Source organism: Myotis yumanensis, unplaced genomic scaffold, assembly GCF_028538775.1.
Source record: "Myotis yumanensis isolate MYYU_CA2020_CCGP unplaced genomic scaffold, mMyoYum1.0.hap1 SCAF_6, whole genome shotgun sequence".
NCBI lineage: Eukaryota > Metazoa > Chordata > Mammalia > Chiroptera > Vespertilionidae > Myotis > Myotis yumanensis.
The window spans coordinates 85336040-85362090 of NW_027223757.1; the positions used below are offsets into that span (position 1 = coordinate 85336040).

General features: G+C 46.7%; 1 protein-coding gene across 12 annotated transcripts in view; it reads left to right on the forward strand.

Moving 5' to 3' along the window:
* TRERF1 (transcriptional regulating factor 1) overlaps window positions 1-26051 on the forward strand; it is a 209252-nt gene that overhangs the window by 76586 nt on the left and 106615 nt on the right. For all 12 annotated transcript variants that reach the window (XM_070418593.1, XM_070418590.1, XM_070418596.1 and 9 more), the window contains one exon: window positions 5714-5796. The gene's annotated coding sequence lies outside the window, so the exon portion shown is untranslated. The remainder of the gene's footprint in view (window positions 1-5713; window positions 5797-26051) is intronic.

The window sequence follows — 26051 nt, forward strand, 5'->3', positions numbered from 1 at the left end:
AATGCTATGCGCAGATGTTGTAAACTTCTTACATAGCAAGAAATCTTACTATTTATGAAAAACTCCCCATAATTCACATTAGGCCACTGAAATAATGCCAACATTCTTTCTCCAATAAGTCAGAATCGCAAACGTAATCATAGAACATTAAATAATTCATTTTGGACCCAGGAGTTTAGCATGGACTTTAATTTCTTATTCCCTCATTTTGGAAAAAGCGACTGCCTGGAGGCCGGAGGCCACCTCTGTGTGTAAAGGAGAACCCGAAAAGGTCAGAGAGAAGACCTTACTGGAAATGTTTTTGCTAGAAGAACTGCGTGTGCCGTAAGTTCCAGGTTGGGAGGTCCAGCCCGGGGAGGCGTTCTCAGATCTAAATTCTACATGGAGTAGGAGGTGTTTAAAGAGACTCGGTGCTGTTTTATCTTTACCATTGAAGTTTTTGGTTTTGTCTCTTCCTAAATGAGTCATTTTTTTTTTTTTTAAAGAACCTGACTTAGAGAGGTGGGGAAACCACTGCCTGAGGTGCTGGGGGAGGGGGCGGGCAGTGCGGCTGACAGGACAGCCGGGGGACTGACTTTACCATTGGGCCGTTCACCCAGGAGGGGTGGAACCAGGGACCTGTCCGCTGAAGGTGGGTCCAGGGGAGTGGGACACAGCCTGGTCGGGGGTAGAAGAGTAGAAGTGGTACTGATGTTGTTTACTCATTTACCAGGTATTTTCTGGAGCCCACCCCCCAAAGGTGGCCTAGTATCCAGGCTCAATCCACAGGTGCTGAGAGGTTGCGCGCCAAGGGGAAGGGACCGCCTAGTTTAGCTCTGGTCGGGGTGATGGGACACACATCATGGAGGTTAGGTGCGACCACCTTTGCCTGCACTTGCATAGCCGTGACCTGAAGTCATAGCGCCTCATACCAGTGTGAGCGGTCCACACGCACATGGTAGCGCCGGGCAGGATTTCAGAGGAGAGAACGCTGGCAGCGTGAGGACCCTGGTCTGGAGCGGCAGGTGGAGAGCGAGGAGCCCTGAGGGACCCCCGCCCGCCACTTCCTCACTCTGTGCTGAGTTCTTCCAGCCAAAAACGGATGGCACACACCTGTGTCACCCCAGGCCCCGATTGCTGTTCAAGGTGCTCACGGCCCCTGGTGCCTGAGGAGCTAAAGGAGGGACAAAGAGCGGGAGGAGCGGCCAGGCCCCGCCTGGGAACCCAGAGCCCGGCGCTTGGGGTGAGGAGCTCCCTGGCACCCGGGAAGCGGTCTGTGCATTTGGAGCATCGGCCAGGCGCCCTCCTTTTATTCCACACAGACATCCCCCCCCCCCCCACCCCAATGCTGGTTTTCATCTTTTCTGAGTGGAGTGCAACCTCCTGCAGTGGTGCCTGCGTGTTTGCTAAGTTTGTCACAAACTTCCTGTTTGGGTTTAGTCTGAGGCTCGAAGCTCTGTGTGTTTTGAAACCCGGGCATTCACAGAAGTCCAGCGCTTCTCTCTCAGCGGCCATGGGGCGGCCCTTTTGTTTCCCTCCCTTCTGCTGGCTTTTGCCATCCTTTGCAGCCCTTCTGGCTGGGAAATGCTCTGTAGCCTCAGTACTTGCTCCTTGTCGTGGGGGTTGAGAGCTGCGAGAGCTGTAAGGAGGGCGGGAAGCAACACTCATTGAGCCCCTTATATAAAGCCAGGCGCTGTGCTGGATGTTTCTATATATTTCTTGTTTTATTAAGGCCTCACATTAGCACACGCAGAACCAGGCCCGGTGAGGTTAAGTGGCCAAGGACGGACAGCCACGAGGTCAGGATTTGATCCCAGGCCCGACTCCAGAGCTCCTATTATGCCAACGATGTCATGAGGCCCACACTGTGCCTCTGGTGCCATTGGTTGGGGAGATCTTGATTTCTTATGGCTATCTGGGCGGACAGCGTCACCTTGACTCCCAGACTCTTACTGCTCCGGTGCTGCCCGTTCTGTCCATGTGGGGTACAATCTGATGGCCCGAGGGCTTTGCTGACTTTCACTTTTCCCGACCATCCTCCGCCTGTGGTTCTGGGAATCCCAGAATTGTCGTGTGGACCGTGCTGACAATCGAAGTGAGTTAAGGCCAACTCCCAATTCCCCAGAAATGGGGTATCTTTTCTTCTACTTCTACTTTCTTCTACTGACCATTCTGCTGGTCACCATGACTCCCCACAGCCAGATGTCTGGTTTCAAGCTCTTTCCCTGAGAAGGGCAGAAGCTAGGATCTCTATCTGTGTCCATGAGAGTGTGTGAAGGGGTAGCTAAGGACGATACCAAGACCTGGAGTGTGTAAGGGCAGGCGGAGAAGGGGAGGGCTAAATCCAGCCACCCCCCGTGCTAGGAGAGCTGGTACAGGGTGCCAGACCCTGGGTGCTCCTGCAAAGGAAGAGCAGATATGCTCCCAAAACCTTCGAGAAGGCCGTGTGCCCCTTCCCTTATTCATCCCAGGTCTCTTATATTTTCTGAAAAACTTCTAGAAGTACGTCAGCTGAACTTTATCCGAGTTGTTTTGTGGATCAAGTAACATTCCCCCCTGTGTTGAGCAGTGGGCAGTTCCAGGTGTTTCCAACACAGATTATGAATTAGCCTCAAGGGGTGGTAGTCTATATGGAACGTTTGCCAAGAGACGCTCAATGCAGTGAGCACAGGAGAGCAGGGAAGACCTCAGCAAATGGGGGTGACATGCTCAGGGGACTGCAGGAGAGCAGGGCACTCGGACGGGTGCAGCGGCAGGGGCAGGAACGTGCCCCACAAGGCGTGCCACCTCCTGCTGTTGTGCATGCGTGTTTGCTAAGTGTGTCACCTTGGGGGGGGGGGGGGGGGGCGGGGCAGGGGGATTGCCCAGGGAAGTGGAGCGGAGGGTGCTTGTGGGAAATGAGCTTGAAAAGGGATGTATATCGTTTATGAACGATCCCAGGGGATGGCTGCAGAGTGTGAAATGTTCCCGTATTGGGAGCGAATCTAATAGGATGGGGACAGGTGAAGACAGTGCTGGAGGGAGGTTAACTGGGTGTGTGCACTGCGAATGGGGGTGCTGGGAGGTGAGTTAGAAAGCATCTGTCCTGTTGAGCTCTAGGAATGAAACGTTGAGGGCTTGGATTTGGGTGGAGACATGAACATAGAAAGGAAGATAGAGACGGAAGGTTTCAGATCCCAGCTCTGTCACTTGCTACCCGTGTGACCTTGAGCAGGCTTCTGAATCTCTTGAATCTCAGCTCATCATCTATAAACAGGATTGTTGTCTGAGGATTTTAACTTGTGTTGCACCCTGCACACAGTAGGTGCTCAACCGAATCGGGGTCCTCCCGTACTGTAAGAGGCACAGTTTTTGATTGACTGGGAGGCATTGGGGGAGTGGAGAGCAAGGCCTCAAAAGGCTCAAAGCATTGTGCCTGGGAGCTGGGAGAAGCACGCAGCTTTGACGGAAATGGGTGGAGCTATTTGGGGCTCCCGAATTCAGTCTTAGGAGGTCTCTCCTCCTAAATCAAGGCTGGCAAGGGCCTGTCCCTGAAGCCCCACAATCATAGGAAACCATGGCTTCTAGTGTCAGCTGGACCCTCAGCGGTGCTGGACGGCAGCCAGCTCTCTCTCCAATCAGGGCAGCAGGGTCGGCACCGGGTGAGGCGAGTGAGACACTCAGGGCACAAAAGTTAAGGAGATGGCCAGTTTCAGGGCCAACCTGCACTCGCACGGTTCTCCCACAGCTGGGAGCCCACTTGGGTCCCTGCCTCCCCTCCTGGGTGGTTATTGGCATCTGGGCTCCTCCCAACCTGGTTCCCTTCCACTCAGAGAAGGACATGTTCCCTCCCCGACCCGAGAACCTTCTTCCAAGACATGGGTCCCTCTGTCTCCTGTAGCTCCTGGGACCGCGCCCCCTCCCGTCGTTCAGCACCAAACTTTTTCCTCGAACTTTCCAGTCCCCTCTACTTCGCATTTCCTTTTCCCCTCCCCTCACAGACGGAAAAAGCCTGGGGAGCCTCTGCTCCTTCGCTGCCACGGCCCACTCACTCAGGCTGGCTTCTGCCCACGGGGTGGGGGTGGGGGGTGCCTGGCACAGGGGAGGGACCTGGTGGATTTCGGCAGAGGGCTCCCGCCTCCCGCAGGAACTGCCCTCGCTGAGGTCACCTGTGGCTTCCATGTTGCCACACCCAACGGACACTTCAGTCCTTATCTTTCTGGACTCTTTGCTGCTTTTGACACTGTGGACAACTTCCTCCTTTCGGTAACTCTCTTCTCTCTTGTCTTCTTTCATTCCACAAATCAATCTTCCAGCAACTGTTTCTTGAGCAACTACTATGTGCTGGGCTCAGGGGCATGCCATAAGACGATGTCCTTACTCTCAGAGTGTCTGGTCTAGTGTGAGAGGAGAGGGATAAAAGTAGGAACAAATGGCAGGTAGTGATCCAGCTACACAGAAAACGTTCACGTGGCGGGGGATGGGAAGAGGGTAGTGGTGGCGGTGGAGGGCCTCCCTGAGAAAGTGAAATTTGAGCAGAAACCTGGAGGGAGCAAAGGACACTTAGTGGACGAGTGTTCGATGCAGAGGGAAAAGCCGTGCAAAGGCCCTGAGGCAGGCGCCTGCTGGGGATGTTTGAGGAAGCCATTGTGGCTGGAGAACATTGAGGAAGAGCAGATGAGGAGGAGAAGAGGTCCGGGAAGAGGCTGGGCCAGGACGTGTGGGCCTTGTAGGTTACTTCAAGGATGTTGTCTTTTACTTTGAGGGAAATGAAACATATAGGAGTGTTTTGAACACAAGAGTGATTTTTAAATGGTCACTGAGGCTGCTGCGGGGAGCATTGTATAATAGTTTGCTAGGGCTGCAATAACAAAGTACCACCAACAGGACAGCTTAAAATAGAAATTTATTGGCTTATAGGTCTGGAGGTTAGAAACCTGAGGTCAAAGTGTCGGCAGGGCCACGCGCTCTCTCTCAGGGTGCTAGGGAAGGACCTGGCCCAAGCTTCTCCCCTCACTTCTGGTAGCTCATTGGCTTATGGCAGCAGAATGCCAGTCTTCACCTGATGCTCTCCTGTGGATTGGGTGCTGGTGTCCAAATTTCTCCTTTTTACCAGGACACCAGTTATGCTGGAGTAGGGACCACCCCATTCCAGTATGATGACCGCATCTTAACAGCTGATTACATTGGCAATGACCCCATTTCCACATAAGGTCATATTCTGAGGGACGGGGGTTAGGACTTCAACATAGGGATTTGGGGGAGGCACAGTTCGACCTATGACACAATTCAGCTCACATCATATCGATTGTAGAAAGGCGAGGGTGGGCACGGGGAGACCCGCTAGGAGGTGACTGCAATGACCTAGTGAGAGAAGCAGCTGGCTTGGACCAAAGTGGGAGCAGTGGAGGTGGTGAGATGTGAGAGTCTGGATCTGTTTGGGAGATAAAGCCGGCATCATTTGCTGATGGCTTGAACGTGGAGTGTAGGGGAAAGAGGAGAGTCACAATGACTTGGGTTTGGGGCATGAGTAGCTACAAGCACTGAGTTGGATGTCTTTCTCTCCTAAATCCTCTCCTCCCTCAGGGACCCACCTCCGCAGCCTCTGCAGGGTCCTCTTTCTGGGCAGGTCCATCAACCGTTGGGTGTTCAGGGCTCAGTCCTTGGCTGCTTCTAGTCTCCCTGATGAGAGAGACGATCTGTTCCCATGTTGAAGCCATGTATCCTGAATGTACTGTTTGGGTCCCTCCCACAGGCCCTGGCTCCAGAGGATGCTGAAGGAGGAGGACACGAAAGCAGGACGATCCTGAAAGATTGAGCCTCTTAACCCCGAAACAGGTAGCGTCTCTGGAAATTCTGGGTGTCTGAATGGTTTGTGAAGGGGCCATAAGATCGTTTCTTTGACGCCCGTGGTGTGGGAAATGCCCCACGAAGGAGAGGAGGGCTGCTCTGGGCCTGGACAGCCATCGATTCCTGGAAAAGTTTGGGAAATGACCAGTGATTGTGGAGTCACGTATTGGGATTCAGTGTCACTTGGAATGGGGCTGAGGGCACCCTGTCTTGTCTCTCTGGACTCTGCAGAGCTGTTGTGAATAGTGAAGGATGTTCATGAAGGCGAACTCTGGGTGATTGGGAGGGAATTAGACATCTTTGGAGAATGGTAGACCCGAAGGCCGCTCTGAGACACTCCGCCGAGCCTGTCAGAGGCAGATTCCTGGACCAACAAGCCTTTGAACTAGCCCCGGGTGCATTTCTAGTGTTTTTATCAGCTCTGGCCCTGTGTCTTCTTCCAGGCTCAGTTTGTCTGTCTAGAAAATAGACACAGAGCTGGGATTCCTCTGCCAGGTTCCACACAGAAGCTGTCTGAAGGAGCAATACATTTGTGTGTAAACAGATTTTTTTTTTCTTTTGCGGTTAAAACCATGGTCTAGCAAGAGATGGTTGCTTTCCACAAATTCTCAGTGATGGCGGAGAAGGAGGGTGGTGACTGATGTCTCCATCTGATTCTTTTGGTGCGTGTGGGGCTTTTTCTCAGCAAGTGCCACACTTTTCTTCTCTGTTCTGTGAATTGATTGCTCCTGTTTCTTTTTTTGTTGTGGCTGATTTTGATTTGACTTCTAAGCCATGTGTCTTGGGGTTCCAGTAGGAAACAGATGATTCAACCAAGCGGAGAACCCCCAGAGACTCTACTGATGGGCCTGTTTATAGTGGCTGAGGCAGGGTAGGAGAAACCAGCACGGGGCTACGGAAACTTCTCAGGGCCGGCGACGTCAGGGCGCTGTTCCCTTGCCCAGGCCTGAAAAGAAGAGGGTGGGGTTGGCTGCTGGAACTGGAAAGGGAAGCCCTATGGAAAGGCTGTCTCTGGTAGAAGCATGAAGTCAACCTACACCAACATGGCAGGAAAGAGCCACGAGAATGAATATCCTCGCTGAACACCCCTCAGTTCTCTTGTCTCCTGCTGGTGCCCCCAGTTAGGCACACCAGCCAGAAGCCTGAAGGCAGGGGGTCATGCTGATGCTGTCCACAGAGTTTAGAACCTCTGGGGGTGCAGAGCTGAGTGGAGAAGGTTGGAGGGATGAATATGGAGTTGCAATTGGAAAACATTTGACTCAGCAAGAGCTGCAGACTCCTTGGATTATGTTATAAAGGATACTAGAGGCCCGGTGCACGAGATTCTTGCACAGGTGGTGTATGTCCCTCAGCCCTGCCTGCACCCTCTTCAATCTGGGACCCCTCAAGGGATGTCCGACTGCCCATTTAGGCCCGACCCCACCTAAACAGGCCTAAACGGGCAGTTGCACATCCCTCTCACAATCGAGGACTGCTGGCTCCCAAGCGCTCACCTGCCTGCTGGCCTGATTGCCCCTAACCACTCCCCTGCCAGCTTTATCTACGCCTAACTGCTCCCCTGCTGGCCCGATTGCCCCTAACTGCCCTCCCCTGCTGGCCCGATTGCCCCTAACTGCCCTCCCTTTCAGGCCTGGTCCCCCCCAACTACCCTCCCCTGCAGGTCTGGTCTCTCCCAACTGCCCTCCCCTGCAGGCCTGGTCGCCCCTAACTGCCCTCCCCTGTGAGCCTGGTTGCCCCTAACTGCCCTCCCCTGCTGGCCTGATCATTCACAACTGCCCTCCCCTGCTGGCCATCTTGTGGTGGCCATCTTTGACCACATGGGGTTGGCCATCTTGTGTGTTGGAGTGATGGTCAATGTGCATATCACCTCTTTATTATATAGGATTTCTACTGTGGAATCAAAACTGTTGGCTGTGAGGGCCAGAAGGAACAACAGAAATCCTCTAGTCCAACTTAGACCTTTTTATAGTTGAAAAGGGAAGCGTCTTGCCCAAGGCCATTCATTAGTTCATGAAAGTGTTTCTTGAAAGCCCATTGCGTTTTCTTGAGAACAAAGTGAGGAACAGTGTAAAGCAAAATCTGATGTCGCGCTTGGAAGAAGCTGTACATGTGTTCTTATTTCTCACTTGTCAGTTTGGATTCTTTGGGGTTGTGACGGTCAAAAATCCAAACTCAGAGGGCCTCCCCCAGCACAGGGGCTAATGAATCCGCTCATGGGATGGACTGCAGGGCAGGTGAGAAACAGCAGCTCAGCAAGCCATCAGCTGTCCAGTTTCTCTCCACCTCTCTGCTCACTTTACAAGGGGAGTCAGTTCATTCTCAGGTTGGCTTCTCTCAAGGGGGCAGATGGCTGTGCAAGTTCTTGGGCTCTTTGTTGCACATCCCAGTGGCCAGAAGTAAAGAAATATCACTTCTAGTAACTCTTAAAAAAGACGGAGAAAGTGTCTTTTCCAGAAATCCCTCCCCAGCAAACCAACCCTGGCATTACATTGGCCTGAATTGAGCCATGTGCTTATTCCTTAGCCAATCCCAATGGCCAGGCAAATGCCCTCTGTTGATAGGTGGGGATGGGAGATTTTTTTTCCCCCTTCTGATTGGCCTATTCGTCTCCTGAGGGGAGTGTGTCAGCTTTCTCCAAAGCACCAGGACTGGGGGAGGTAGGGCCACAAATAAACGGAGCTCTGGGTACTGTTCAGGGAGGAAAATGGGTCCTGGGAGAGTGGCAGCTGACATCCACTATATTGTATCATCTGTAGCAATACTACTAATTTGGGTTAAGTGTTGGGGGTAGTAGTGAGAAGAAACCTGCTCTTAACTAGTAGAAGTCTGAATTTTAAAGTGTTTTAACACAGTATAGTTTCAGACAGAATCTTCCCAAACAGTTCCTGTTGGGATGCTTGCAATTAGCTTCTGCTTTTCAGTATGTCTTAAAACCTAGGACCTTCTAGAAGATTAAGTATGCCTTCTGCATTTCTGTTTTATTTCTAATTTGCTCATTCAACCTTTTTATAGCCAGAGTAAACACTGACCTCAAGTTTTGGGTCAGAGGAGATTAAATTACAGTCATGATTCCTCATTTATAACCTCATCTATAAAGTGGGATCAAGAATAGCACCTACTTTATAGACTTGTTGTAAGGATTAACTGAGGTAATTTAAGTAATGTGCCCAGTGGCCCAGTGGCTGGCCCAATAAATGTTACCTTTATTAGCATCGTATATCTCAAAATATTGTCACAGGTATATGTTTAGTGCATATTTAATCTGGGAAATTAACTCTCTTCACAACAGATATAGTATCTGTTACTGATTAACTCTGTTAGAGACGAAGTAAATAAAGGTGTTAAAAAATTTAGTGTTTATGGATTTCTTTTTTAACTGAAGTGTTTTTTTTTTAATTTATTTTGGGGAAAACCTAAATAAAGAAAATTTTAGGTAGCATACAGTTAAAGGTAGTTATGGAATCCCTGGGAAAATGGGGATTTTTAATTTTACTCTAAAATATTAATGTATTCTTAGTTGAGAAATCTTTTAAATAGTTGATGGCCTGTCGTGCCCTATCCCCGCTGATTTTCTTTTTTCTTTTTAAATATGTTTTATTGATTTTACAGAGAGGAAGGGAGAGGGATAGAGAGTTAGAAATATCAATGAGAGAAACATTGATCAGCTGCCTCCTGCACTGGGGATCGAGCCTGCATGTATCTGCAAGGGCAAGATACATGCCTTTGACCAGAATCGAACCCAGGACCCTTCAGTCCGTGGGCCGCCACTCTATCTACTGAGCCAAACCAGTTAGGACCCAGCTGATATTCTTGCCTTTGTTCTCAGTTTGGAGACCTGGGTTAGGGGGAGGGAGGGCGGGGGGGGGGGGGGGGGGGGCGGGCATGTGACCCTCCCTGGCTTTGGCTTCTTCAGGCAGCCACACAGTTGGGCTGTTCTGAGTGGATGGGTTTGAGGATCACCTGGATTGGGTGAGACGCTGCTGAAGCCAGAAGCTAGTCTTGGGCATTTATTTCATTGGAATTTCAGTAGACAAAATACTGTAACTCATTCTCTAGAGCAGTGGTTCTCAACCTTCCTAATGCCGCGACCCTTTAATACCTCATGTTGTGGTGACCCCCAACCATAAAATTATTTTCGTTGCTACTTCATAACTGTAATTTTGCTACTCTTGTGAATCGTAATGTAAATATCTGATATGCAGGATGTATTTAGGCGACCCCTGTGAAAGGGTCGTTCGACCCCCAAAGGGGTCTCGACCCACAGGTTGAGAACCGCTGCTCTAGAGCCTTTGGTGCCATAAACCTCTCAGAATCCCAGGATGGTCTTGATTTGGGGTTCCCAGATTAGTGATGGAGAGAGCACAGGTTGTTACAGAACCCCCAAACTCTATCAGCTGTGTTCCCAAACCAGACGGAGATGGCTTTGTGGGCCGGGGTGGACAGGGTGCGACGAGGGGCCTGTGGGTAGAGGGAAAAGTTCTAGAGCAACCAGGAACTTACAGACCAAAGATTTCTAGACCATAAAATTTTTCACCCCCTTCTCCCCTGAGTAATGATTAAAATTAGAGTTAAATTTTCTATGGGTTGTTTGTTGCCCCCAGGACTGGTCACCATTGTGGTAACTAGATGGTTCAGAGGGTGCTGTAGACAAATGGTTCTCCCACGTATATCGCCTGGGCCAGTGGTCGGCAAACTGTGGCTCGGCAAACTGCAGCTCGCGAGCCACATGTGGCTCTTTGGCCCCTTGAGTGTGGCTCTTCCACAAAATACCGACTTCTGCGCATGGGCCACGAAGTTTCAATCACACTGTATGTGCGCGCCCGCAGGTGGTATTTTGTGGAAGAGCCACACTCAAGGGGCCAAAGAGCCGCATGTGGCTCGCGAGCCGCGGTTTGCCGACCACTGGCCTGGGCCAAGAAACTACCAAAATGAAAAAAATTTGGAAGATTGGCTTGGGGCTGCCAATTTTCTGTTTTTCCAAGGAGGGATGTTTTTGCAAACCTAGCATCCGTCACCACAATTTCATAACAGAAAGGACTATCTTGGTGCTAAAATAGAAAAAAAAGGAGAAATTTAGGACTAAAACGTGAATCTTTACATTAACAACAATCAGCTTTAGGAAGAATTTACTACAGTGTTCTTACTTTTCTGACAACACCTGTGGAAACTACATCCATGGTGGGTGCTGCCCTGCCATCTATCCGTAGCAAGTACTGGGAGGTCAGGGGTTATCTACTTAATGTGCAACTGTAGGGGGGAGGGGGGGGGGAAATCATACTTTTTTTTTAAGCCTCTCTTGGAGCCCAGGAACCCTCTAAAGTCACGTCTTTATTTGATTTAAAGGGATGGGAGAAATTCACTTGAACACAAGTCTTGATAAATCTAACTCACTTTATAAGGGAGGAACTGTTTACTTTCAGTCATTAACGTAGAATTGTTAGTTTAATTTTCCACCAGTAGGAAGAAAATCTTGCAGTACTTAAATTGTTCGAATTTAAACATGCGTCAACAGCTTTTCTTTCTTTTTTTTTTTTTTCACATTTTAACCCTAAAAACCAAAGTATCTGTTCAGTTTGATTTGGCCTGCAGTTGTGTGGTATGCCTCTGTGCGTGGGAAAGTACAGGTGCATTCGCCAGACCCACCACTTTCCCCCCACCTGTGCTCGTACGTACACACACACACACACACACACACACACACACACACGAGCTTCATCTGGTCTAAAAAGTCCCAGAGAGACAAGGGTGTTTTTGAGAAAAGCAATGTGTACATCAGTCAGTTCCTGGTAAGTGTTGGTATTGTAGCAACAATTGCATTTTGGAACTGACCAAAAAAATGACTTTTAAAGATGCCTTTTGGAGTCATTAAAAAAACCCCAAACAGCCAGAGCGCTAATAAAAATGTTCCTCATTCTGCTTCACTTCCCGTGCTGCTTGGCTTTGCCACAAACATGTTGGGCCTTCCAGGCAGGGATCAAGCTTCTGTGTGAGGCCGTGACTGTGTGAAAGCAGCTTCCCTGCCCTGGTGGAGGGAGGAAGAGGCTGCTTTGTGCCTGTGTGGCATTCGTCGAGGAAATCGTGGGATCCTTGGGCCCAGGAGGGTTTCGAGGCCCCTGCCTTCCTGCCAGGCTATCCTAATGCTCATCACCTTCACTGTCCTAATCCTGAGTTTCCATTGAGCTCTAACGTTTAAGGGGTTCTCTGTGAACAAGGTCACGAGCTAGGACATGTCTTTCTCCAGGAAAAGCAGACTGGTCTGTGGCCCACTCACATCCGCAGGCATGGCCCTGGTCACCGCTTCATTCTCGGGCACGGTGTCCTGTTTATCGTCTCACATCTGTTCATTTGGCACTTGCGTGTTCTAGCGGGCACTCCGTCTCAATGTTTGGAGACTCCTTACCACTTGCTTCTCCGCCCTACAGCGGGCTACGCGGTCGGCAGCGTGCTAGCTCAGCATTCTTGTGGACAGACGTTCCCACAACGCTCTTGTCGTAGCGCAGGCTGCCTTAACCAACACCAGAGACCGGGTGGCTTAGACAATATACATTTATTTCTCGCAGTTCTGGCGGCTGGGAAGTCTAAGATCAGGGTGCTGGCAAGGTAGGTTTCATTGGGACCTCGTCTCTTGGCTTGTAGTGGCCATCGCCTTGCTGTGTGCTCACATCCCCCCTCCTTGGTCCACTCTGGAGAGAGCTCTGGTGCCTCTTCCTCTTCTAATCCCGTTAGGGGGGCTCCACCCTTGTTACTCCTCTTAACCTAATTAACTCCCAAAGGGAGTTTAGGTTAGGACCTAAACCTATGAATCTGGGGGAGTGGGTGACACCAACATTCAGTCTATAACATTCTGCGTATTTACTTGTGGCTCCTTGAAGTGCTCCCAATGCCGTCAGTCCCGGAGCCCTGCAGGAGGTAGAGAAAGCCTTGGGGTTGCAAGCTTTTCTGGCTGTGGGAAGGGTGTAGTGTCCTGCACCTGGAGAAGATGGCTCAGTGGACCAACAGTCGGAAGGCCTTTGCCACAGAAACAAAAGGTGACCTTGGTGGACGGATGACCTGCTTGTCTTTGCAGAGCTTAGGCTTCCTAGTTCTGTGCACCAGTGATGAGTTGTGGTTGCTAATCTTGGTCAGCCTCAGCGAAGCTTGGGTGGTTCAGTGCTCACTATTCCCTGACCACCCCTATAGGCTCCTTTCCGGGCCTCTGAAAGGGAGGCTCTCAGAACCAAAGCCTGGGAAAATAGTATAGTTTTCAGCATTTTATTATCTTGGACATTTACTCCCTTTTCATGAGGGAAAGAAAGGCATTAAATTATAATAAAACTGTCCCCTGTTCCATTAGAGATCAATATCTTACAGTGTCATTTTACAAACATAGAATGGATTCTCTGTGAACATATACAAACATGGTAATGTCCACATGGACACACACCCATACACACACGCCTGTGCCAGGTGGAATATTTTAAATTATCAAAAAGCCCTTTGAAAATCATTTTAAACTTCAAGGAACAGACCATTCCTGTGTTATATAAGCCATTCCAGGATTTATAAAAATGATGGAAAACTTCCAGCTCCTCTGTCAAGCACACATGACCCTGATAACAAATTTGGCAAGTCCCTAAGGAGAGGCTTTATAGCAATCTTGCTTAGGAATGTAAAAATTTTAGATAAAATTCTAGTGAGTAGATTTCAACAACAGAATATGTGAATGTTTCATGTTACCCAAGTGGGTTATATTCCTGGAATGCAGGATTGGCACCATATGCATATATTTTCATAGGATTCACATAAATTGTTCAAGTATAACTATATAATAATCTCATCAATTCCAAGAGTATATTCACTCAATTCAACTTCTATTTTTACAAACTACTTTAAAAGGAACATTGAAAGTCACCAATCCCTTAATGTGATAAGAAAGACTGAATGCATGCATTCACTGGCATTACCCTTATTGGGGCATCATGGGATATGATGGAGACAAAAACGAAGAGCCAATGCAGAAAGTTACAAAATAGTAACTTGAAGACTAAATACTATAAAGGAAGGATAAAGTGGTCATTAACTACAGAGAGCTTAGTTGTAGGCCAATGAGCGTTCAGGAGTTTAACTGACAACCCTGTTTCTAGATGGTGGGATTGAAATGAAAGATTTGGAGATTTCTGAAAATTAGTTCATGAGACTAATGCCATTTTTCTCAAAGTCCCATCAGGATTTTTTAAATTTCACAAGATAGTTCGAAGACTACTTGGAAAAATAAATAGGCGAGAACCTTAGGGGAATTCTTGAAAATGGTTTTAGAGGAAGGGAGTTAGATTTATTGGAAATAAAATATATAGCACTTCCAGGTATTAAAATGCATTAGGAAGCCTTTGTAATGAAAACATGGTGGTGCTGGCATTACAGGAGGGAGTAGGTAAGCTAACTAGGGTAGTTCAGAAATAGACCCTCACATAAATAATTTAATAAATCACAAAGGAGTCATCATCAATCAACAGGGAAGAGAAATTACTCTGAATAATTTTGATGCCTAGTTAGCAATTTGGAAAAAATCATTTTGACTTCCTCAAAATGAATTACAGATAGATTAAACAATTAAGTGCAAAAGGTAGAGGCATAGGAAATCTATAGAATTGAATATTGCTTAGAAACAGAATACAAACATTCAAAACTGAAAAGAATCGTCAATCAAACTACAGGAAAATCAAAGATTTCTTCAGGTTAAAAACAAACAGGGAAACAATAGATGGGAAGATTTACAGTAACACGGCAGAATTATGTGTTTTTGCTATGAAATGCTCAAACAAATTAAAAAGAAAGGCACTAAAACCTTGGTAGAACACGTGAATAGATGACTGAATACAACACTAAACAAATATATGGAAAATGTTCAGTTTTGTAATAAGAGATATGTAGAATAAAACAGCAGTGGAGTACTATTTTAATATATTAGCCAAAAATATATTTTAATGATTATCCCCAATTCTGGTGATAGCACAATATTGTGAAATAATTTTACAGTGTATTAAAGAGCCAAATTATTCATTTACACACTTTGATCCAGTGATACCACTTCTGTGGACCATCTTCCCACACTCTCTCATGGAGGAAATAATACAAAATATTTAATAAGCTATTTAGGCGAAGATGCTCCCTGATGCATTATTTATAAAGCAAACACACACACAAACACTATTAATGTCCAACAGTTGGGTAACTATAAAATAAGATAGTCTTCTCTCAGCATAGTACTCCACTATAATTGTTAATTATTTTGAAAATGTGTAGCACTGTGACAAGATATTTACAATATAATTTTATGTGCAGAAATTGCAGTATAAATTGTGGCATAATTTCACAGTGGAATAGAGCTATATGGCTATACTGTTAAAATGAATGAACCATAGCTGCATTTGACAACCCAGAAGAATCTCAGGAATTACAATCTATATATATAAAAGCGTAATATGCAAATTGTCCCCACAGGAATTTGACTGGGAGACCGACCACTCACTATGATGTGTGCTGACCACCAGGGGGGCGGCACAGAACAAAGGAAGGCGGTGGCTGGCGGCCAGGGAAGGGAGGCCCTGACCAGCAGCCGGAAGATCCCAATCAACCCTGATTGCCGGCCAGGCCTAGAGATCCTACCCATGCACGAATTTCATGCACCGGGCCTCTAGTGTTAAATAAAAAAGCAAGTTGTAGCCCTAGCCAGTTTTGCTCAGTGGATAGAGCGTTGATCTGTGGACTGAAAGGTCCTGGGTTCGATTCCAGCCAAGAGCACATGCCTGGGTTGTGGGCTCTATCCCCAGTAGGAAGCGTGCAGGAGGCAGCTAGTCAATGATTCTCTCTCATCATTGATGTTTCTGTCTCTCCCTCTCCCTTCCTCTCTGAAATCAATAAAATTATATTTTAAAAAAAGCAAATTCTAAAATAGCTACAGTGTGATTCCAATTACATGAAGTTCAGATAGATGCAAAACTAACAGGATAGTATTTGACATCCAGATGCATGTGGCAAGACTTACGAGACCAAATGAGCAAAAACAACATTTCAGGTTAGTGGACACAGCAGAGGATAGGATGAGGGAGGAGCCCACGGGGGCTACCTGGGGGATTGGTCAAGTTCTCTTCCTCAGCCTGAGGTATAGACATGTGTATATTTTTTATACCCTTAGCATAAGCTACAAAAATTTGACATGTTTTTTATGTTAACAAAAGGAATATTAAAACCCATTATTCACTGGTTATAATTAGGTACAAAATGTATATCCCTAATAAAGATGGTAAGGAAATATGTATACAGGTAACATTATTGACTATTCTAGAGGGGTGACATTATGGTTGATTTTTTTCTTTCATTTTTCTCTCATTTCCAAATTTTTAAAAAAATATATTTTTATTGATTTCAGAGAGGAAGGGAGAGGGAAAGAGAGATAGAAACATCAATGATGAGAGAGAACCATCAATCAGCTGCCTCCTGCACACCCCCCACTAGGGACCGAGCCCACAACCTGGGCATGTGCCCCTAACCGGAATCTAAACCGGGACCCTTGAGTCCACAGGCGGACACTCTATCCACTGAGCCAAACTGGCCAGGGCTCCAAATTTTTAATTATGTGCTCACACTATATTTTTTAAGAAAAGAAAGGAATATTAAAGACAACTGCAATCAGAGGATGACGTAAGTGTCCATTGGAGGGGGTGCCATTGCTTCAGAGGGTGCTGAACTTCACCACTGGGTCAGAAGGGGCAATGGACTTAAAATGCAAAAGGAATGTGTTTGGAGAAACAAATCAGTCCGTGAATAGTCACTGAGCATCTTTCTTGTGTGAGAAAGCACTGACCCAGCCTGTATTCTGAAAAAACTTAAATAATTGTTTTAGCTTTATTGTTTTGTCTCCTTATAAAAATAATACAATTTATTTTAAATATTCTTACAGAAAAAGAATAGATCCTGAAGTCGATTAGACAATAGAAGTAAATCTTAGTTGAAAGGAAATACAGGGAATAGAGGGACCTGTTAAACAACATCAAGGGGATGCAGTCAGGAAGTTCTTAGGACATGTGACCCATATGTTCAATACATTAAATGGCCTGGAAAAGGTCATTATGTAATACATGCAGAAAAACTCAAGAGGCATACCAAATGCAAACATAAATCTTGTGTGAATCCAGATTTAAACAAACTAACTATAAAAAGGAAGTTTGGGGAAATTGAGACACTGGATATTTGATATTGAGAAATTGTTAATTTTTAGGTGTGATATTGTTATTAGGGTTATCTTTTAAAGATACATGCTAAGTATTTATGGGCAAATGAAACATCAGATATTTACCTTAAAATAATCCACTAGAGATTTTGAGTATTTAAACATAAAAAAAATCCTTAATGGATTGGATGAATGATACATCCAGAATTTATGTTAAAACTCCAGGGCACAGAGGGGTACAAATGAAACAAGCTCAGCTAGGTATAGCAATTACAGCTGTTCAGTGGGCACATATATTTTTGCTACTTTTGTGTATGTTTGAAATTTTTCATAATAAAACAAAAAAGAAAAAAAAAGTAATATATGTTTATAGTTGAAAATGTATAAAATATGGAAAAGTATAAAGAAGGAAATGAAAGTCACTCATAATACCACCCTATTGGAGATAACTGCTACCAACCTATACTAATAAAAGGGTAATATGCAAATTGGTCACGCCACCCTCACAGTCACGACTGGATATGCTAATTGGCCACGACCAGTATGCAAATTGGCCCTCATTCCAACACACAAGATGGCTACCCCATGTGGCCACAAGATGGCCTGCAGGGGAGGGCAGTTGTGGGCGATTAGGCCAGCAAGGGAGGGCAGTTAGGGGTGACCAGGCCAGCAGGGGAGGACAGTTGGGGCAACCAGGCCTGCAGGGGAGGGCAGTGGGGGTGACTGAGCCAGCAGAGGAGGGCAATTAGGGGATGACCAGGCCAGCAGGGGTGGGCAGTTGGGGATGACCAGGCCAGCAGGGGTGGGCAGTTGGGGACAACCAGACTGGCAGCGGAGGGCAGCTGGGGGCAACCAGGCCAGCAGGGGAGGGCAGTTGGGGGCAATCGGGCCAGCAGGGGAGGGCAGTTGGGGGTGATCGGGCTGGCAGGGGAACAGTTAAGCATCGATCAGACTGGCAGGGGAGTGGTTAGGGGTGATCAGGCTGGCAGGCAGAAGCAGTTAGGGGCAATCAGGCAGGCAGGCAGGCAAGCGGTTGAGGGCCAGCAATCCTGGATTGTGAGAGGGATCCCAGATTGGAGAGGGTACAGGCTGGGCTGAGGGATACCTTCCCCCACCCGCCCAGTGCACAAATTTCATGTACCAGGCCTCTAGTATTTTTATAAAACTCTATACTTTTTTCTTCTGCATTTATAACATATATTCTGTTTTTTATTTTTTTGTCCTTTTTTAAAAACATATATTCTTATACATATTCACTGTTAAACAATTAAGAAATTAGACTGTCTGCATTGTTTTGTACCCTGCCTTTTTATATGTGGGCACTATTATGCTTTTAGCACATTTACGTAGATCTTCATCATAATTTAAAATTATGGCTGTATATTATTCTAGTATGTGAATACACACGTTCCATAATTTATTTTTCTTACCAGTCTCTTACAGATGGGTATCTAAGTTGTTTCATTTTTTTCTATTCAAACAATTTTTTGCATACTTGTTTATTTCTTTTGACAAATAGGTAGAATGTCAAATGGTTTTTAAGGCTTCTTTTCCCCTGTCAAGCTACTGCTTGTTAGAAATGTGATACCATTTTGATCTCCTTCCTGTAGTGTGTATGATTACCCAATTTATCATAGTCTCAGCAACATTGGATGCTGTAGTCACAATATTTTAAATGTTTGCCAATCTGATAGAGAGATGAAGAATATCTTATTTTAATTTTTTATTACTAGTGAGTTTTAAAATCTTTTCATATGTGTATAAGTTAGTATTTCTTATTTTATGACTGGGTGTTTATATTTTTCCCCCAATTTTTGTATTTGTCCCTCACTTATTGATTCATAAGGGCTCTTTACATATTAAAGAATGCTGTAATATATATAGTTGTTATTGTTGTTAATCCTCACCTGAGGGTATTTTTTTTTCATTGATTTTTTTTAGAGAGAGTGGATGGGAGGGGGAGAGACACAGAGAGAGAAACATCAATGTGGTTGCCTGTCTCATGCACCCTGATTGGGGTTCGGAGATCAATTCTGCAACCGAGGCATATGCCCCTTGACTGGAATCTAACCCGAGACCCTTCACTCCGCAGGCCAACACTCCAACCATTGAGCTAAACTGGCTAGGGCCGGATACTAATATTTCATATATTGTAATAAGTTGCAAATTTCCCCCCTACTTTGTTGTTTGTTGTTTAACCTTAGGTCATTTTCGGAACAATCATTTGTCTGGAGTTGTATTTAAGGGTAATAAATCTAGATTTCCCTCCCCCACTTTAAACCTTTGTAATTCTCTACATTTTAATTTTTGTAACCTTATTCAATATTTTACTAAGAAATTCATTATATAGCATTGCCCTCTAAAGTTTGCTTTTTTATTTTCAAGATGTTATTGGTTATCAACTAAGACATGTTTGTGGTAGCAAAGAATACATTTAAAAATTTTACCTATAATTTGTCTATCGTACAGTGCAATGGATAAGATTTGGTAGTTTTCCGCAGCAATTTTTCTATATGTGCATATTAGTTAGAGTACCACTTGCTGAAGAAATAACGAAAACCCCACATTATAACTTAACACAGTACTAAGTCCACCATTGGACAGTCCTCAACGAATGATTCAGAGGCCAAGGCTCCTTTCACCTTATGGCTGTTCCATTCCCTAAGGCTTTGGAATCCTCTGTATCTAGTTGGCAGATGGAGGAAGAGAGCCTGGAGAAGACATTCCACTTTCTAACTGCTTCAGCCTGAAGGTGTCTCACATCCCTTCCACCTATATTCCATTGGTGGGATTAGTCACATGGCCCCACCTAGGTACAAGGGATGCTGGGAAATGTAGTCCATGGCTAGGCAGCTGCCTCTCAGTGAAAATTACATTCGGTAAAGAAGAGCATGAATATTTGTTGGACATTTCATTGAATCTGCCACCATTCATTATAGTTATAATATGCATGATATGTATTTTCTTTACAAAGTGGAATCATCCTATTAAGAATTTTGAATTTTAACTTCATTTTGTGAGCATTCCCTGTGTCTTTAAACCTTTCTCCAAAACACGAGGCTTAATGTCTACATATTATTCCTTGTATCGATAGACCACAATTCATTTTTTATTATGGTACCGTTAGGCTTTTCTGGATTTTTATTGTTATGAATAGTGCTGCTATAAATGTCCTTGTGCATAAATCTTTGAGTATTCCTCTGATTATTTCCTCAGGCAAAATTCTTGGGTGAGAACTTGCTCAGAATTAAGGCTGGTGATACATATTACTAAATGGCCCTTCAGAAATGTGGACTAATTTACAGTCTCATCAGTAGTGCCTGAGGAGTCTCATCTCAGAGTACCCTTGACAGTTGTTTTGCGTTTTGTCAATTTGTTAAAAATGGTATTGCATTGTTTAAATTTGCAAGCTTTGCTTAGTAATGAGGTTGAACGCTTTTTCATGAGGCCATCAGTAATCTTTGTGTATGTGTGTGAATTGCCTCATTGTGTCTTTTCTCGTTTTTATTTTTTAACGTTCCACTTTTCAGTCATTTATGAGATTTTTATGTAGTGTATTGTATTAACTTGTCAGATTGTAACTATTTTTATCTAGCTTTTCCTTTCCTTGATTTTGTTTCATAACCTAATTTTTTGGATTACTGGCAAAACTCTACTGTTGGAATCTTAATGGGGGGGGATATTACCTCCACTGAATCTGCCTAATTACAGTACTACTGAGATTAATACCATTTTTAAAAGCAAAGTAGATTCTTTTTTTTAAACCCATCATATGGTTTGAATGTTCTTTTTTTTTTTTTTTAATCCTCACCTGAAAGGATATGTTTTTATTGATTTTTTTTTTTTTGAGAGAGAGAGAACGAGGGAGAGAGATGGAGGGAGAAACATCGATGTGAGAGAGAACCTCGATCGTTTGCCTCCTGTATGCACCCCAAGCAGGGACTGATCACACAACCTAGGTCTGTGCCCTAACTAGGAATCGCATCCACAACCTTTTGGTGCACACGATGGTGCTCCAACCAACTGAGCTACCTGGCCAGGGTGGTTTGAATGTTAACATGATATGTATTTTCTTTACAAAGTGGAATCATCCTATTAAGAATTTTGCATGTTACTTATCTGGAAATGAGGGAGTTTAAAAGTAATCATCAAGAAAGTGGATTTGACAAGAAGAATTTGGGGCACTAGTCTAAGTTGCCACATGACGATAGTAAAATCAACTTTGTCTTCCCAAGATACTTAAGATAGGCAGGGAGGTAGGACGATTGATGGTCTATGAGGACTTCATGGCTTTAGCTGAGTGAGTAGCCGCAGGGTCTCAGGGGCCCTCTGGCTGTTTTCATGTTAGATCGTGGGAAAAACACCCGTGGTAGAGTGGCAGGGGCCCAAACTAGGGGTTAGGGAGCTGAGGATAGTCTCTGCTAAGCCCTTAACTGACTGTGACCTCGAGCACGTCACTTGGCCACTTGAATCCTCAGTTTACTCATCAGCAAAACTGGAGGGTTTGTTGTAGGCGCTGTTCTGAGTGCGTGAATTCCAGAGCTGTGCTGTGGGGTTCTCCATGCGGCCTCGTTTGCCTTCACTGCCTGCCCTGACAGGTGGGTCGGGGGGTGGGGTGGGGGCGGGGGAGGTTCATCTGTTGGGTCTCCTGCATGATTTATGAAAGAAATCAATCCAGTATATATCTGTTCTAGATATAATGTGATCTAAATGTGATATTCACCTAATAAGATTAGATGAATCTAATATGGTTTTCCTCTAAAACACAAATACTGCGCCACTTTGAATTGTAGTAGCCAAATTAAATTACTCATCCCAAATTAGATTTCCAGCAAACTTAATTTGAGCATGAGCTCAGTGCTGCAGGCCCTGAGTAATTTTTTAAGATATAAAAATAAACCAGTAGGACACTGGTACTGCTCTTCTGGGCTCTTCAGTGGTTACCGAAAAGGAGAATGGGTAACCGTTTGGAGGAAACACGCAGAAGTCGAGCTGAGGCAGAAACTCTGTTTCTTCCATTTATTTTAGGGTGATTTTCTCCTCCCATCACTTAAGTCTTGTTGCTTATGATCGCTTTTCCTTTTTTTTTTTTTTTTTTTTTTTGTTAATCCTCACCCAAGGATATTTTCCATTGATTTTTAGAGAGAGTGGAAGGGAGAGGGAGAGACAGAAACATCGATGTGAGAGAAACACATCAATTGGTTGCCTCCCGCATGCACCCCGACCAGGGCCAGGGGACCTGCAACCAAGGTATGTGCCCTTGATCGGAATCGAACCCAGGTCCCTTCAGTCCAAGGGCTGATGCTCTATCCACTGAGCCAAACCGGCTAGGGTGCCTTCCTCTTTTTGTTCCTTGATTGATCTCCTTAATGTTTTCACACCCTCAGGAGGACACTAGGTAGGAAGTGGCTCCCTGGGTAGTTAATGGAGCCCCAGAGATTTGGTGAGGTTACTAGAGAGGTTTATAGCATTACATTAACTATATTTCCTCCCATTTTGCGTCAGGTAACAGATTAACTGAAAACCAATTCAAGCTGGTTTAAGCAAAACCAGAAAACATATTGGCTTGTGTGACCAAGCAACCCAGGAGTGTGTCCTGGCACCAGGGGGACTATCCAAGGCCCAAGGGAAGTACCCAAGACCCAGTTTTCTCCTTTAGTGTTGGTTCTGTTCTCAGGGATGATCTATCCTGCTGGCTCCCAGAGGCAGCCCACAGCTCCAGGGTTGGCCCGTGTCTTTGTTCTCATCCCCGGGGAGAAAAGAAGGTGGTGTCATTGGTGGGTTTGAAATTTAATCTCATTGCCCCTGGTTGCTGGACTGGGATCCTGAGTTTTCCTGAACCAGTACCATGTGGAGGGGCTGGGCACACTGACTGGAGATTCAGGAGACGGTTAAGAAAGTAAGGCAGTGAATATAGCGGGTGGGTACCTTCACCTCCACAGGGCATTATACGGAGCCTTCTGTTTTTCCAAGCACCTCGGCTACCATTCTCTCAGTTGAACTGTACATGGTGCTCAGAGGAGGGGAGGACATGTTCATGGATGAGGGAGTGAAGTTCATCGAGAGATCAGCTTATCCAAGGCCTGGCAGTGGTGGTGCTAGGACCAGACTCAGTGCCTATGAGTCTTCCATTTCTCTTCACTACCCTGCCTTCTTCCTACTGAGATCCCTCCTACCACTGCCTCCTTCCACTCCCCCCGCCCCAGCACAGCTTCTTCCTTAAGGAGACAGTCAATAGCCGTTAACGTCTTACTGACTGACCAGTGTGCCATCAGACCGAACGTGGCCGTTCTGCTCATCCTTTGTGAATATCATTATAGCAAAAAGCCAGTGTGGTCGATTCCCAGTTATAAATTGTCCCTGGTAATTCAGTTTCTCTTCCCCTGAGTTATGAGATTTCTCTAAAAGAAAGATGGCGTTTGGATCGCTTGAGGATAGATACACAGAGAGGAGCGCCAAGGGGTGTGTGTGTGTGTGTGTGTGTGTACATATGCACCTGCGTTACAAAAATATGTTTCAATTCCTTGCCTCCTTAGCATGGACTGCTGAAATTAGATGTGATGCCTGTCTTTCCATTTAACTGTAACTTACATGGTGAAAAGTCCCCAGTGGCAAGGTCCCCATTTACTCAAATCAAAGACCTGTGAGCAGGTGTGCCCTTTAGAGACATTCTGAGTGGTAACTACGCATTTGTTTTTCATTTTTTGAGAAAATCCTGGGCACCCGTGGTCTTCTCCCTGCCTGGAAAACCCTTCCTTGGCAAGTGGTTTTACTCCCACTTCCTCTTGGGGGCTTTGCGGACTTTCTCCAGCTCTGCCTCTCTTGGCGCTGACGGTCTGCATCCCACAGTTAGCACTTCAGCCCACTTCCTGCGATGCACTCATTGTTTCATGTGTGTGGGTTTCATCTCCTTAGTCACTGTTAACTCTTTGGAGTCCGTGCTTGGTCGTAGCACTTGTGTCAGTCCTCCCAGCACGTACCTCCATGCAAAGCGGAGTGGGTGAGGAGTTGGTGTTTGGTTCAGTGACTGGGTTGGGTGCCCCCCGCCCCGCCCCCCAGTGCTCCCATTTCACCATCCTACTTAAATGGCTTTAGTTGTCTGGTTACCTGTCCCCGTTTCTCCAGGACAGTTCTTGGCGCATTTTAAGAGCAAAGTAAACACGCGTTGACGGATGGATGATTTTCACCTTCTCTATACCACTCCCACCTCTCGCCCTGCCCCTCCCCCCACCACGGAACCGAAGGCAGAGATTGTATCTTCCTGTTCTTTGTGTTCTCCATAGCACCGAACAGGGTCTGTCACAGAGTACACGCTCAGTAAATCCTTGTTGAGTGGGGAGAAGCCATCTGTACCCTCTTGGGACCTGCCTTGTAAAGCTGGTGGGAACTGAAGCTCTGAGGGGGAAGTGGGGGGTTGAGACTGGACGGGATGGGTTCAAGAGCTCGGCGTGCCAGCCCTCCTGCTGCTTTTGATTTCCAAGTACAGATAAGGCACTTCTCGAAGGGCAGAGTGCTGTGTCATCTCCCAGCTGGGCCGCGGGTGAGCTCAGTGCTTGAGAAATAGTTGAGTAAGTTTAGTGGCTATGATTTTAGAGTTTATTTTAGCAACAACAAAGAATTTTCTTTTCTACCTGAACCCCGTTAGAAATCTGGGTGGTTGAGATGAGAGGATGCAGGCCAGGAGGGGCACACGGGCACCTCCCTGTGTTGATCTCTTTCTTCTCATTGCCCTAGGGCAGTGGTCGGCAAAGTGCGGCTCTCTCGAGCCACATGTGGCTCTTTGGCCCCTTGAGTGTGGCTCTTCCACAAAATACCGACTTCTGCGCATGGGCCACAAAGTTTCAATCGCACTGTACGTGTGCGCCCGCACGTGGTATTTTGTGGAAGAGCCACACTCAAGGGGCCAAAGAGCCGCATGTGGCTCGGGAGCCGCAGTTTGCCGACCACTGCCCTAGGGTATGCTCATGAGTCACAGAGGAGGGTGAGGGGAGGAGATCAGCAACCCCTTAGCATCCGTGAGTGGTATGGCACCACTGGCTTGACCAGTTCATCCTGGTTTGCCAGGGACTGTCCTGGATTTAGTCCCGAAAGTCCTCAGTCCCTGAAAAACCAGGCGAATGGTCACTTTAGATGCCACTTGCTCCCGCCCCTGCCCTGGCCAGCTCTCTTTCTCTGTTCCCTTTCCCTTCGCAAGGTCCTTGCTTTGGCCTTTCCCTCCTGTGTTTCTGCTTCCACCCTCAGTCTTTCAGGCTAACTTGCGAGCGAGCCTTGCCTGCATTTCTCTTGGCGGCCTCTGCAGACAAGTGCTCTGAATCGCTGTGGGTTGACCAGCGTTCTTGAAACTAGACGTAGTTGTAGATGCTGCCTTCTCCTCCGGCTCCACGTGGCTCCTGAAATCAAAGGAGTCGTGAGGGCGGCTGTGAGAGTTAGCGCTCATCTGCCTTCGGGAGAGCCTGCCTGCCCATCTGCGGGAGGCTCCTCGTACACATGAGGCACTCTGTCCTCGGCCACAGCAGAGCAGGCTCTGCCAGCAGCACCGTGTGGCGGGCTCTGCCAACCCCCCCCCCCCCCCCCCCCCGTCCCGGCCCCGGCCCCCAGCTCCTCTGCTCCCCGCACCTTGGCCTCCAGCTCTCAGCGAGGCCTGCCTCTTCCCCGAAGCCTCCTGCCCCCCCGCCTCCCCTCCTGTTCTCAGAACTCTAATCGCACAGACAGCAAGCACTGCTCCACGAAGGGAGTGTAATTGTTTTCTTCCGAGTTTGTCATGTGTTAGTCCTTCTTTGAAGGCAGGCTTCTGCTGTTTCCTTTCATTCACCTCTCAGCACCTGGCCTCCTGCTGGGCCCACAGCTGGCCCTCACTTGGTACATATTGTTGATTGACAGCCCTGGGGACTTGCAGGCGACAGTGGGCTGGTTCCCTGTGAGCGTGAGGAGGAGGAGGGCAGGAATCGAGGCTGTGCCCCAGGCCGGGCCAGCATCTTGGGTGGATTCAGTTCCCCCGACTTCTTCTTTAACACCTTACACTGGAGAATGAGGC